The sequence below is a fragment of the Oncorhynchus kisutch genome, linkage group LG16, assembly GCF_002021735.2.
Source record: "Oncorhynchus kisutch isolate 150728-3 linkage group LG16, Okis_V2, whole genome shotgun sequence".
In the NCBI taxonomy this organism is placed as follows: domain Eukaryota; kingdom Metazoa; phylum Chordata; class Actinopteri; order Salmoniformes; family Salmonidae; genus Oncorhynchus; species Oncorhynchus kisutch.
The window spans coordinates 8,865,098-8,875,097 of record NC_034189.2 but is presented as its reverse complement, the minus strand read 5'-3'; the positions used below and the strand labels follow the sequence as shown (position 1 = coordinate 8,875,097).

General features: G+C 45.2%; 1 protein-coding gene across 1 annotated transcript in view; it reads left to right on the top strand.

The window, feature by feature from the left end:
* Positions 1 to 10,000, top strand: part of LOC109883919 (sodium/calcium exchanger 1) — a gene marked incomplete in the record, with an annotated part of 73,191 nt that overhangs the window by 53,942 nt on the left and 9,249 nt on the right.

Genomic DNA, 10,000 nt, shown 5'->3' with positions numbered 1-10,000 from the left:
GGTTTACTGCCAGGGCCCAGGTCTGGCAGTACTGCTCTAGCAGGTCCAGGTTCTGCTGTATGCCATGTGCTGTGGGGGTTTACTGCCAGGGCCCAGGTCTGGCAGTACTGCTCTAGCAGGTCCAGGCTCTGCTGTAGGCCATGTGCTGTGGGGGTTTACTGCCAGGGCCCAGGTCTGGCAGTACTGCTCTAGCAGGTCCAGGCTCTGCTGTAGGCCATGTGATGTGGGGGTTTACTGCCAGGGCCCAGGTCTGGCAGTACTGCTCTAGCAGGTCCAGGCTCTGCTGTAGGCCATGTGATGTGGGGGTTTACTGCCAGGGCCCAGGTCTGACAGTACTGCTCTAGCAGGTCCAGGCTCTGCTGTAGGCCATGTGCTGTGGGTGACAGCAGGCATAGCTCATCTGCAAAGGGCAGGCCATTTAACCTCTGAATTGTGGAGACTAACACCAGGGGCTGAGTATTCTTCTAGAATTATGGCCAATTCGTTGAAGTAAATATTGAAGAGTGCAGGGCTCAGATTGCAACCCTGGCGAAGGCCTCACCCCTGGTTAAAGAATTCTGTTATTTTCTTGCCAATTTTAATGCTGCACGTATTGCCAGCATACATTGATTTAATTATGTCATATGTTTTACCCCCTACACCACTTTCAATAACTTTGTAGAACAGTCTTGTCTGCGAAATAGAATCAAATGATTTTTGGAAGTCGATAAAGCAAGCGTATATTTTGGTATTATTTTGGTGGACATGTTTATCTATCAGGGTGTGTAGGGTGTAAATATGATCAGTCGTGTGATGTTTTGGTATAAATCCAATTTGGCTTTCACTCAAGACATTGTGCTTATTAAGGAAGTTTAGAACTCTTACATTTATAATACTACAGAAAATCTTCCCCAGGTTACTGTTCACACAAATGCCTCTGTAATTGTTAGGGTCAAATTTGTCTCTGTTCTTAAAGATAGGGGTTATGAGTCCTTGATTGCAGATGTTAGGGAAATAACCTACACTCAGGATCAAATTAAACAGTTTTAATTTAACAGTTTTAATATAGCCAATTGAAATTTTGCAGTAGTGAGTTTGAACATCTTATTTAGGATGCCATCAGGTCCGCATGCCTTTTTAAATTTGAGAGCCTGAAGTTTCCTATAGAGCTCCTGGTCTAGTGGATTTTGATGGTCCTTTATAGCTTTTTCTAATCCATTCAACTTCTCATGAATTTGTCGTTGTTCTGCGTTTGTGTCAATATGAGCGGTGTTGTACAGTGTTTTAAAATGGTTTGTCCATATGTCACCATTTTGTATCGCTAATTCCTCTTGATTAGATTTTTTTAGTTTTGCCAATTTTGCCAGAAGTTGTGTGTTTATGGACTCCTCAATTGGTGTCAGCTGCTTGCTGTTGTACTGTGGTTAAATAGTGGTTAAAAAGTTTTTTCCTCATAATTTTACAATCTGCATCAAACCAGTCGTCATCTGTGGTCTTTTTTGTTTTGTTTCTTTTGTCAATTTCAGTTGTGCTTCTTTTGCCGTTTGCCTGAATATATAGTTGATGTGTTTTACTGCTAGATTGATGCCTTCTTCACTGTGAGTGAATATGGTATCCAGAAAGTTATCTAAGAGTGTTTGGATATTTTGGTTACTGGTTGCTTTCTGGTATCTTCTGTGCTGTTTTGGGCCCATCTGTATGAATGTCTGATGTTGTACAGTTTACTGGGCTGTGAACATCTGATGTTGTACAGATTACTGGGCTGTGAACATCTGATGTTGTACAGATTACTGGGTTGTGAATGTCTGATGTTGTACAGATTACTGGACTGTGAATGTCTGATGTTGTACAGATTACTGGGCTGTGAATGTCTGATGTTGTACAGATTACTGGACTGTGAATGTCTGATGTTGTACAGATTACTGGGCTGTGAATGTCTGATGTTGTACAGATTACTGGACTGTGAATGTCTGATGTTGTACAGATTACTGGGCTGTGAACATCTGATGTTGTACAGATTACTGGACTGTGAATGTCTGATGTTGTACAGATTACTGGACTGTGAACGTCTGATGTTGTACAGATTACTGGGCTGTGAACATCTGATGTTGTACAGATTACTGGGTTGTGAATGTCTGATGTTGTACAGATTACTGGGCTGTGAATGTCTGATGTTGTACAGATTACTGGACTGTGAATGTCTGATGTTGTACAGATTACTGGACTGTGAATGTCTGATGTTGTACAGATTACTGGGCTGTGAACATCTGATGTTGTACAGATTACTGGGTTGTGAACGTCTGATGTTGTACAGATTACTGGGCTGTGAATGTCTGATGTTGTACAGATTACTGGACTGTGAATGTCTGATGTTGTACAGATTACTGGACTGTGAATGTCTGATGTTGTACAGATTACTGGATTGTGAATGTCTGATGTTGTACAGATTACTGGACTGTGAATGTCTGATGTTGTACAGATTACTGGACTGTGAATGTCTGATGTTGTACAGATTACTGGACTGTGAATGTCTGATGTTGTACAGATTACTGGACTGTGAATGTCTGATGTTGTACAGATTACTGGGCTGTGAATGTCTGGTTGTTTCCATGTCTGTTCTTTTGAGGAACAACGTAATTCGGCTGTGACCAGACAGAGGTGTTAGTGGCTTGACAGTGAATGAGCTGAGAGAGAAAGGTTCAATGTCTGTGATCATATAGTCTACTGTACAGTAGACTATATGATCACAGACATTGAACCTTTCTCTCTCAGCTCATTCACTGTCAATCTCCTTGTGGCCAAGAGGTGAGCAGTAGGTGAATCTCCCCAAAGAGTCCCCCTGTAATTTACCATTGACAAAGTACAGACCCAGGCTTCTACAGAGCTGCAACAGAACCCTTCCGTTTTTTTTGATGTTGCTGTCACTGTTGTTTCTATGGTGGAGATGAAGACAGTTAGAGACACTATGGCCTGTAATAAACCTGTCCCTATTGTTTCTATGGGGGAGATTAAGGCAGTTAGAGACACTATGGCCTGTAATCAAGCTGTCCCCTCATGTGCTCGTTAGATCAGGTAGTGTTCCTTTGTGCGCATTTGTGTCCCCACAGATGAGCACATTTCCCTGGGCCTGGAGATGGCACTTCTCTTCCTCAAGGGTGGGGCAGATCTCCTCTGAGTAATATGGGGATTCTGAGGGGGGGGGGGCAGATCTCCTCTGAGTAATATGGGGATTCTGAGGGGGGGGGGGGGGGGGATCTCCTCTGAGTAATATGGGGATTCTGAGGGGGGGGGGGATCTCCTCTGAGTAATATGGGGATTCTGAGGGGGGGGGCAGATCTCTGCTGAGTAATATGGGGATTCTGCTGAAGGGGGGGGATCTCCTCTGAGTAATATGGGGATTCTGAGGGGGGGGGGGATCTCCTCTGAGTAATATGGGGATTTTGAGGGGGGGGGATCTCCTCTGAGTAATATGGGGATTCTGAGGGGGGGGGGGGGGCAGATCTCTGCTGAGTAATATGGGGATTCTGCTGAAGGGGGGGGGATCTTCCTCTGAGTAATATGGGGATTCTGAGGGGGGGGGGGGGGGATCTCCTCTGAGTAATATGGGGATTCTGAGGGGGGGGGGGGGGGCAGATCTCTGCTGAGTAATATGGGGATTCTGAGGGGGGGGGGGGGGGGGCAGATCTCTGCTGAGTAATATGGGGATTCTGAGGGGGGAGGGGGCAGATCTCCTCTGAGTAATATGGGGATTCTGAGGGGGGGGGGGGGATCTCCTCTGAGTAATATGGGGATTCTGAGGGGGGGGGGGCAGATCTCCTCTGAGTAATATGGGGATTCTGAGGGGGGGGGGAGATCTCCTCTGAGTAATATGGGGATTCAGAGGGGGGGGGGGGCAGATCTCCTCTGAGTAATATGGGGATTCTGAGGGGGGGGGGGGGGGGGGCAGAGCTCCTCTGAGTAATATGGGGATTCTGAGGGGGGGGGCAGATCTCCTCTGAGTAATATGGGGATTCTGAGGGGGGGGGGGGGGGCAGATCTCCTCTGAGTAATATGGGGATTCTGAGGGGGGGGGGGCAGATCTCCTCTGAGTAATATGGGGATTCTGAGGGGGGGCAGATCTCCTCTGAGTAATATGGGGATTCTGAGGGGGGGGGGGGCAGATCTCCTCTGAGTAAGGGGATTCTGAGGGGGGGGATATATATCGCGCAAAGGAACACATCTTTTTCTGTCAGTACAAGTTCTTTTTTCAGTTTGAACTCTTTCTTCCTTTCTCTCTCTGGGGTAGGTCACCCTCCTTCCTTTCTCTCTCTGGGGTAGGTCACCCTCCTTCCTTTCTCTCTCTGGGGTAGGTCACCCTCCTTCCTTTCTCTCTCTGGGGTAGGTCACCCTCCTTCCTTTCTCTCTCTGGGGTAGGTCACCCTCCTTCCTTTCTCTCTCTGGGGTAGGTCACCCTCCTTCCTTTCTCTCTCTGGGTAGGTCACCCTCCTTCCTTTCTCTCTCTGGGGTAGGTCACCCTCCTTCCTTTCTCTCTCTGGGGTAGGTCACCCTCCTTCCTTTCTCTCTCTGGGGTAGGTCACCCTCCTTCCTTTCTCTCTCTGGGGTAGGTCACCCTCCTTCCTTTCTCTCTCTGGGGTAGGTCACCCTCCTTCCTTTCTCTCTCTGGGGTAGGTCACCCTCATTCCTTTCTCTCTCTGGGGTAGGTCACCCTCCTTCCTTTCTCTCTCTGGGGTAGTTTACCCTCCTTCCTTTCTCTCTCTGGGGTAGGTCACCCTCCTTCCTTTCTCTCTCTGGGGTAGGTCACCCTCCTTCCTTTCTCTCTCTGGGTAGGTCACCCTCCTTCCTTTCTCTCTCTGGGGTAGGTCACCCTCCTTCCTTTCTCTCTCTGGGGTAGGTCACCCTCCTTCCTTTCTCTCTCTGGGGTAGGTCACCCTCCTTCCTCTCTCTCTCTCTCTAGGCCCCCCCCCATCCTCTCACTTCAATCAGGTGGTTGTATGGTTCAGAGAGGTTTGTGTGTCGTTCTGGTGGTTACCGTTCTGTGATTTCAGGGGAATGTTTGTTAGCTGTTGCTGGTCACACCTCACAGCCTTCTGTATGCTGGTATTAAAGATGTGTGTAATTCGGAGAGGCCCTCTCTTAGTCGGGCGACTGTCACCCCATATCTGCCCTTCTTTATTGCTAACCAAAGGAGAGTACTACTCATGTACAGACTACTGCCCTGAACAAGGAGAGTACTACTACAGACTACTGCCCTGACACAGGGAGGTGAACAAGGGAGAGTACTACTACAGACTACTTGCCCTGACGCAGGGAGGTGAACAAGGTTTGACACAGTAAACATCCTGATATAACAGTCTGATGATAGACACAGTAAACATCACATTATAACAGTCTGATGATAGACACAGTAAACATCATATTATAACAGTGTGATGATAGACACAGTAAACATCATATTATAACAGTCTAATGATAGACACAGTAAACATCACATTATAACAGTCTGATGATAGACACAGTAAACATCACATTATAACAGTCTGATGATAGACACAGTAAACATCACATTATAACAGTCTGATGATAGACACAGTAAACATCCTGATATAACAGTCTGATGATAGACACAGTAAACATCCCATTATAACAGTCTGATGATAGACACAGTAAACATCACATTATAACAGTCTGATGATAGACACAGTAAACATCCTGATATAACAGTCTGATGATAGACACAGTAAACATCCTGATATAACAGTCTGATGATAGACACAGTAAACATCCCATTATAACAGTCTGATGATAGACACAGTAAACATCATATTATAACAGTCCAATGATGTCATAAGGAGACATGTACATCACACGGCCTGATGCCTGATTTTGTACTGCTCTCTCCTATGAATTACATTACATGCGTGTGTCTGTGTGTTCTAGAGATCAAAGGTGAGCTTCGCTTGTGTCTGTGCTCCTCTATCTCCCTCTTTCTTCTACAGCACAATAACCTGCTGTTACGACACCATAGGTCTTGACCCTACACTGTGTGTTTACTAGATTCCATCTCTCTGCTCATCTCTCTCTTTCTTTCTCTCTCTCTCTCTCTCTCTCTGCTCATCTCTCTCTCTATTTCTCTCTCTCTCTCTCTCTCTGCTCATCTCTCTCTCTATTTCTCTTCTCTCTCTCTCTTCTCTCCTCTTCTCTCTCTGTCCATCTCTCTCTCTCTGCTCATCTCTCTCTCTTTCTTTCTCTCTCTCTCTGCTCATCTCTTTCTCTCTCCTCTCTCTCGCTCTCTCTCTCTCGGCTCTCTCTCTCTCTCTCTTTATCTCTGTCCATCTCTCTCTCTCTGTTATAGCTAAGTGTAACTTAGCAGTCAGTCTCTAGTCTAGACCACACTTCACCTTCTAGTTTAAAGGGATTCTCAATCTTTTCCTTTATTTCATGTTGTAGTAGTATATAATGTAGCTGCCGTGCTTGGCTGGGACAGTCTCCTCCCTAACCATGTAGTATATAATGTAGCTGCCGTGCTTGGCTGGGACAGTCTCTCCCTAACAATGTAGTATATAATGTAGCTGCCTGCTTGGCTGGGACAGTCTCTCCCTAACAATGTAGTATATAATGTAGCTGCCTGCTTGGCTGGGACAGTCTCTCCCTAACAATGTAGTATATAATGTAGCTGCCTGCTTGGCTGGGACAGTCTCTCCCTAACAATGTAGTATATAATGTAGCTGCCGTGCTTGGCTTGGGACAGTCTCTCCCTAACAATGTAGTATATAATGTAGCTGCCGTGCTTGGCTGGGACAGTCTCTCCCTAACAATGTAGTATATAATGTAGCTGCCGTGCTTGGCTGGGACAGTCTCTCCCTAACAATGTAGTATATGATGTAGCTGCCGTGCTTGGCTTGGGACAGTCTCCTCTCCCTAACAATGTAGTATATAATGTAGCTGCCTGCTTGCTGGGACAGTCTCTCCCTAACAATGTCCGTTTTCTGGGCTCAGAGCTGACGTGTGTGTGTGTTCCGGGGTTGTGTGTGTGTGTTCCGGAGTTGTGTGTGTGTTCCGGGGTTGTGTGTGTGTGTCCGGGGTTGTGTGTGTGTGTGTTCCGGGCTGGTGTGTGTGTGTGTTCCGGGGTTGTGTGTGTGTGTTCCGGGGTTGTGTGTGTGTGTTCCGGGGTTGTGTGTGTGTGTTCCGGAGTTGTGTGTGTGTTCCGGGGTTGTGTGTGTGTGTTCCGGGTTGTGTGTGTGTGTTCCGGGGTTGTGTGTGTGTGTTCCGGAGTTGTGTGTGTGTTCCCGGGGTTGTGTGTGTGTGTTCCGGGGTTGTGTGTGTGTGTTCCGGGGTTGTGTGTGTTTTGTGTTCCGGAGTTGTGTGTGTGTTCCGGGGGTTGTGTGTGTGTGTTTCCGGAGTTGTGTGTGTGTTCCGGGGTTGTGTGTGTGTGTTCCGGGGTTGTGTGTGTGTGTTCCGGAGTTGTGTGTGTGTTCCGGGGTTGTGTGTGTGTGTTCCGGGGTTTTGTGTGTGTGTTCCGGGGTTGTGTGTGTTTGTGTCCGGGGTTGTGTGGTGTGGTGTTCCAGGGTTTGTGTGTGTGTGTTCCGGGGTTGTGTGTGTGTGTTCCGGGGTTGTGTGTGTGTGTTCCGGAGTTGTGTGTGTGTTCCGGGGTTGTGTGTGTGTGTTCCGGGGTTGTGTGTGTGTGTTCCGGAGTTGTGTGTGTGTTCCGGGGTTGTGTGTGTGTGTTTCCGGGGTTGTGTGTGGTGTCTTCCGGGGTTGTGTGTGTTTGTGTTCCGGGGTTGTGTTGTGTGTTCCAGGGTTTGTGTGTGTGTGTTCCGGGGTTGTGTGTGTGTGTTCCGGGGTTGTGTGTGTGTGTTCCGGATTGTGTTGTGTTCCGGGGTTGGTGTGTGTGTGTTCCGGCTGGTGTGTGTGGTTCCGGTGTTGTGTGTGTTTGTGTTCCGGGGTTGTGTGTGTGTGTGTTCCAGGGTTGTGTGTGTGTGTTCCGGGGTTGTGTGTATGTGTTCCGGGCTGGTGTGTGTGTGTGTGTGTTCCAGGTTGTGTGTGAGATTAGTGCGAGGACTGGAGAGTAGGCGAGGGGGTTGTATTTAGTGTGTGTGTGTATAAATCTCAGACACTCAGTAGAATGAGAAGTTGTGGCTGATGCATCCCAGTAATGAAAACACACCTCTCTTCACTTCCTGTTTCTAACACACTAAATCAAACAGTATAAAAACACTTTCTTCTCTCTTTATTTATTTTTCTGTCTTTCTCTCGTTCACTGAGGGCATTCTAACACACTAAATCAAACAGTATAAAAACACTTTCTCTCTTTATATTTATTTTCTGTCTTTCTCTCGTTCACTGAGGCATTCTAACACACTAAATCATGTAGGTCTACCGAGTGGCACAGCGGTCTAAGACACTGCATCTAAGTGCTAGAGGCTTCATTACAGACCCTGGTTCGATTCCAGGCTGTATCACAACCGGCTGTGATTGGGAGTCCCATAGGGCAGCGTACAAATGGCCCAGCATCGGCGGGGTTAGGCCGTAATTGTAAATAAAATAAAAATGTTTTTTAACTGACTTGTCTAGTTAAATAAAGGTTAACAAATTAAATGTTAATAAACATTATAAAACACTTTCTATCTTTCATTTATTTCCTGTCTTTCTCTTCTTCTATCATTTATGAACTTTCCCTCTTTTATTTCCTGTCTTTCTCTTCTTCTATCATTTATGAACTTTCCCTCTTTTATTTCCTGTCTTTCTCTTCTTCTATCATTTATGAACTTTCCCTCTTTTATTTCCTGTCGATCTCTACCTCCCGTTCTCTGTCTGTGTCTCTATTCTCCCTCCTTGCCGTCTCTATCATGTAAGTATGAGTGCTTTGGTGCTTGTAGGTATACTAGGTGTAGTGGCTGTTTGGCATGCTGCCACGGCAACGGGGGGTCATGATGTCATTAGCTGGAACAAGAGGACAAATCAGGAGAACAAGAACTTTAACCGATCCTCTGGAACCCAGTCATAAACAACTGGAGAGGAGAGGAGAGGGAGAGGGGAAGTGAGGAGAAGGGGGAGAGGTAGAGGGAGAGGGGAAGTGAGAAGAAGGGGGAAAGGGAGAGGGAGGAGAGGAGGAAGAGGATAGGAGAGGGAGAGGGGGAGTGAGGAGAAGGGGGAAAGGGAGAGAGAGGAGAGGAGGAAGAGGATAGGAGAAGGGGGAGGGAGAAAAAAAGAGAAGAGAAGAGAGGAGGAGAAGGGGGAGAGGTAGAGGGAGAGGGGGAGAGGAGTGATGGAGAGATGGAGAAGAGAGAGATGGAAGAGAGAGAAAGATATGGTGAAAGAGAGAGAGAGATATAGTGATAGAAACAGACAGACAGAGAGAGAGAGAGACACACGGAGAGAGCGAAAGAGACAGAGAGGGATAGTGTATATATAATATATAATAGTGTATATATAATATATGTGATAGTGTATATATAATATATAATAGTGTATATATAATATATGTGACAGTGTATATATAATATATGTGATAGTGTATATATAATATATGTGATATTGTATATATAATATATAATAGTGTATATAATATACGTGACAGTGTAATATAATATATGTGATAGTGTATATAATATATGTGATAGGTATATATAATATATAATAGTGTATATAATATACGTGACAGTGTATATATAATATATGTGATAGTGTATATATAATATATAATAGTGTATATAATATACGTGACAGGTGTATATAAGTGATACTTATAGTGTATGACATGGTATAGTTAGATATATAATAGTGTATATAATATATTGTGATAGGTGTATATATAATATATACTAGTGTATATATAATCTATATTGTGATTAGTGTATATATAATATACGTGACAGTGTATATATAATATATGTGATAGTGTGTGATAGTGTGTGATAGTGTATATATAATATATGTGATAGTGTATATATAATATATAATAGTGTATATATAATATATGTGACAGTGTATATATAATATATGTGATAGTGTGTGATAGTGT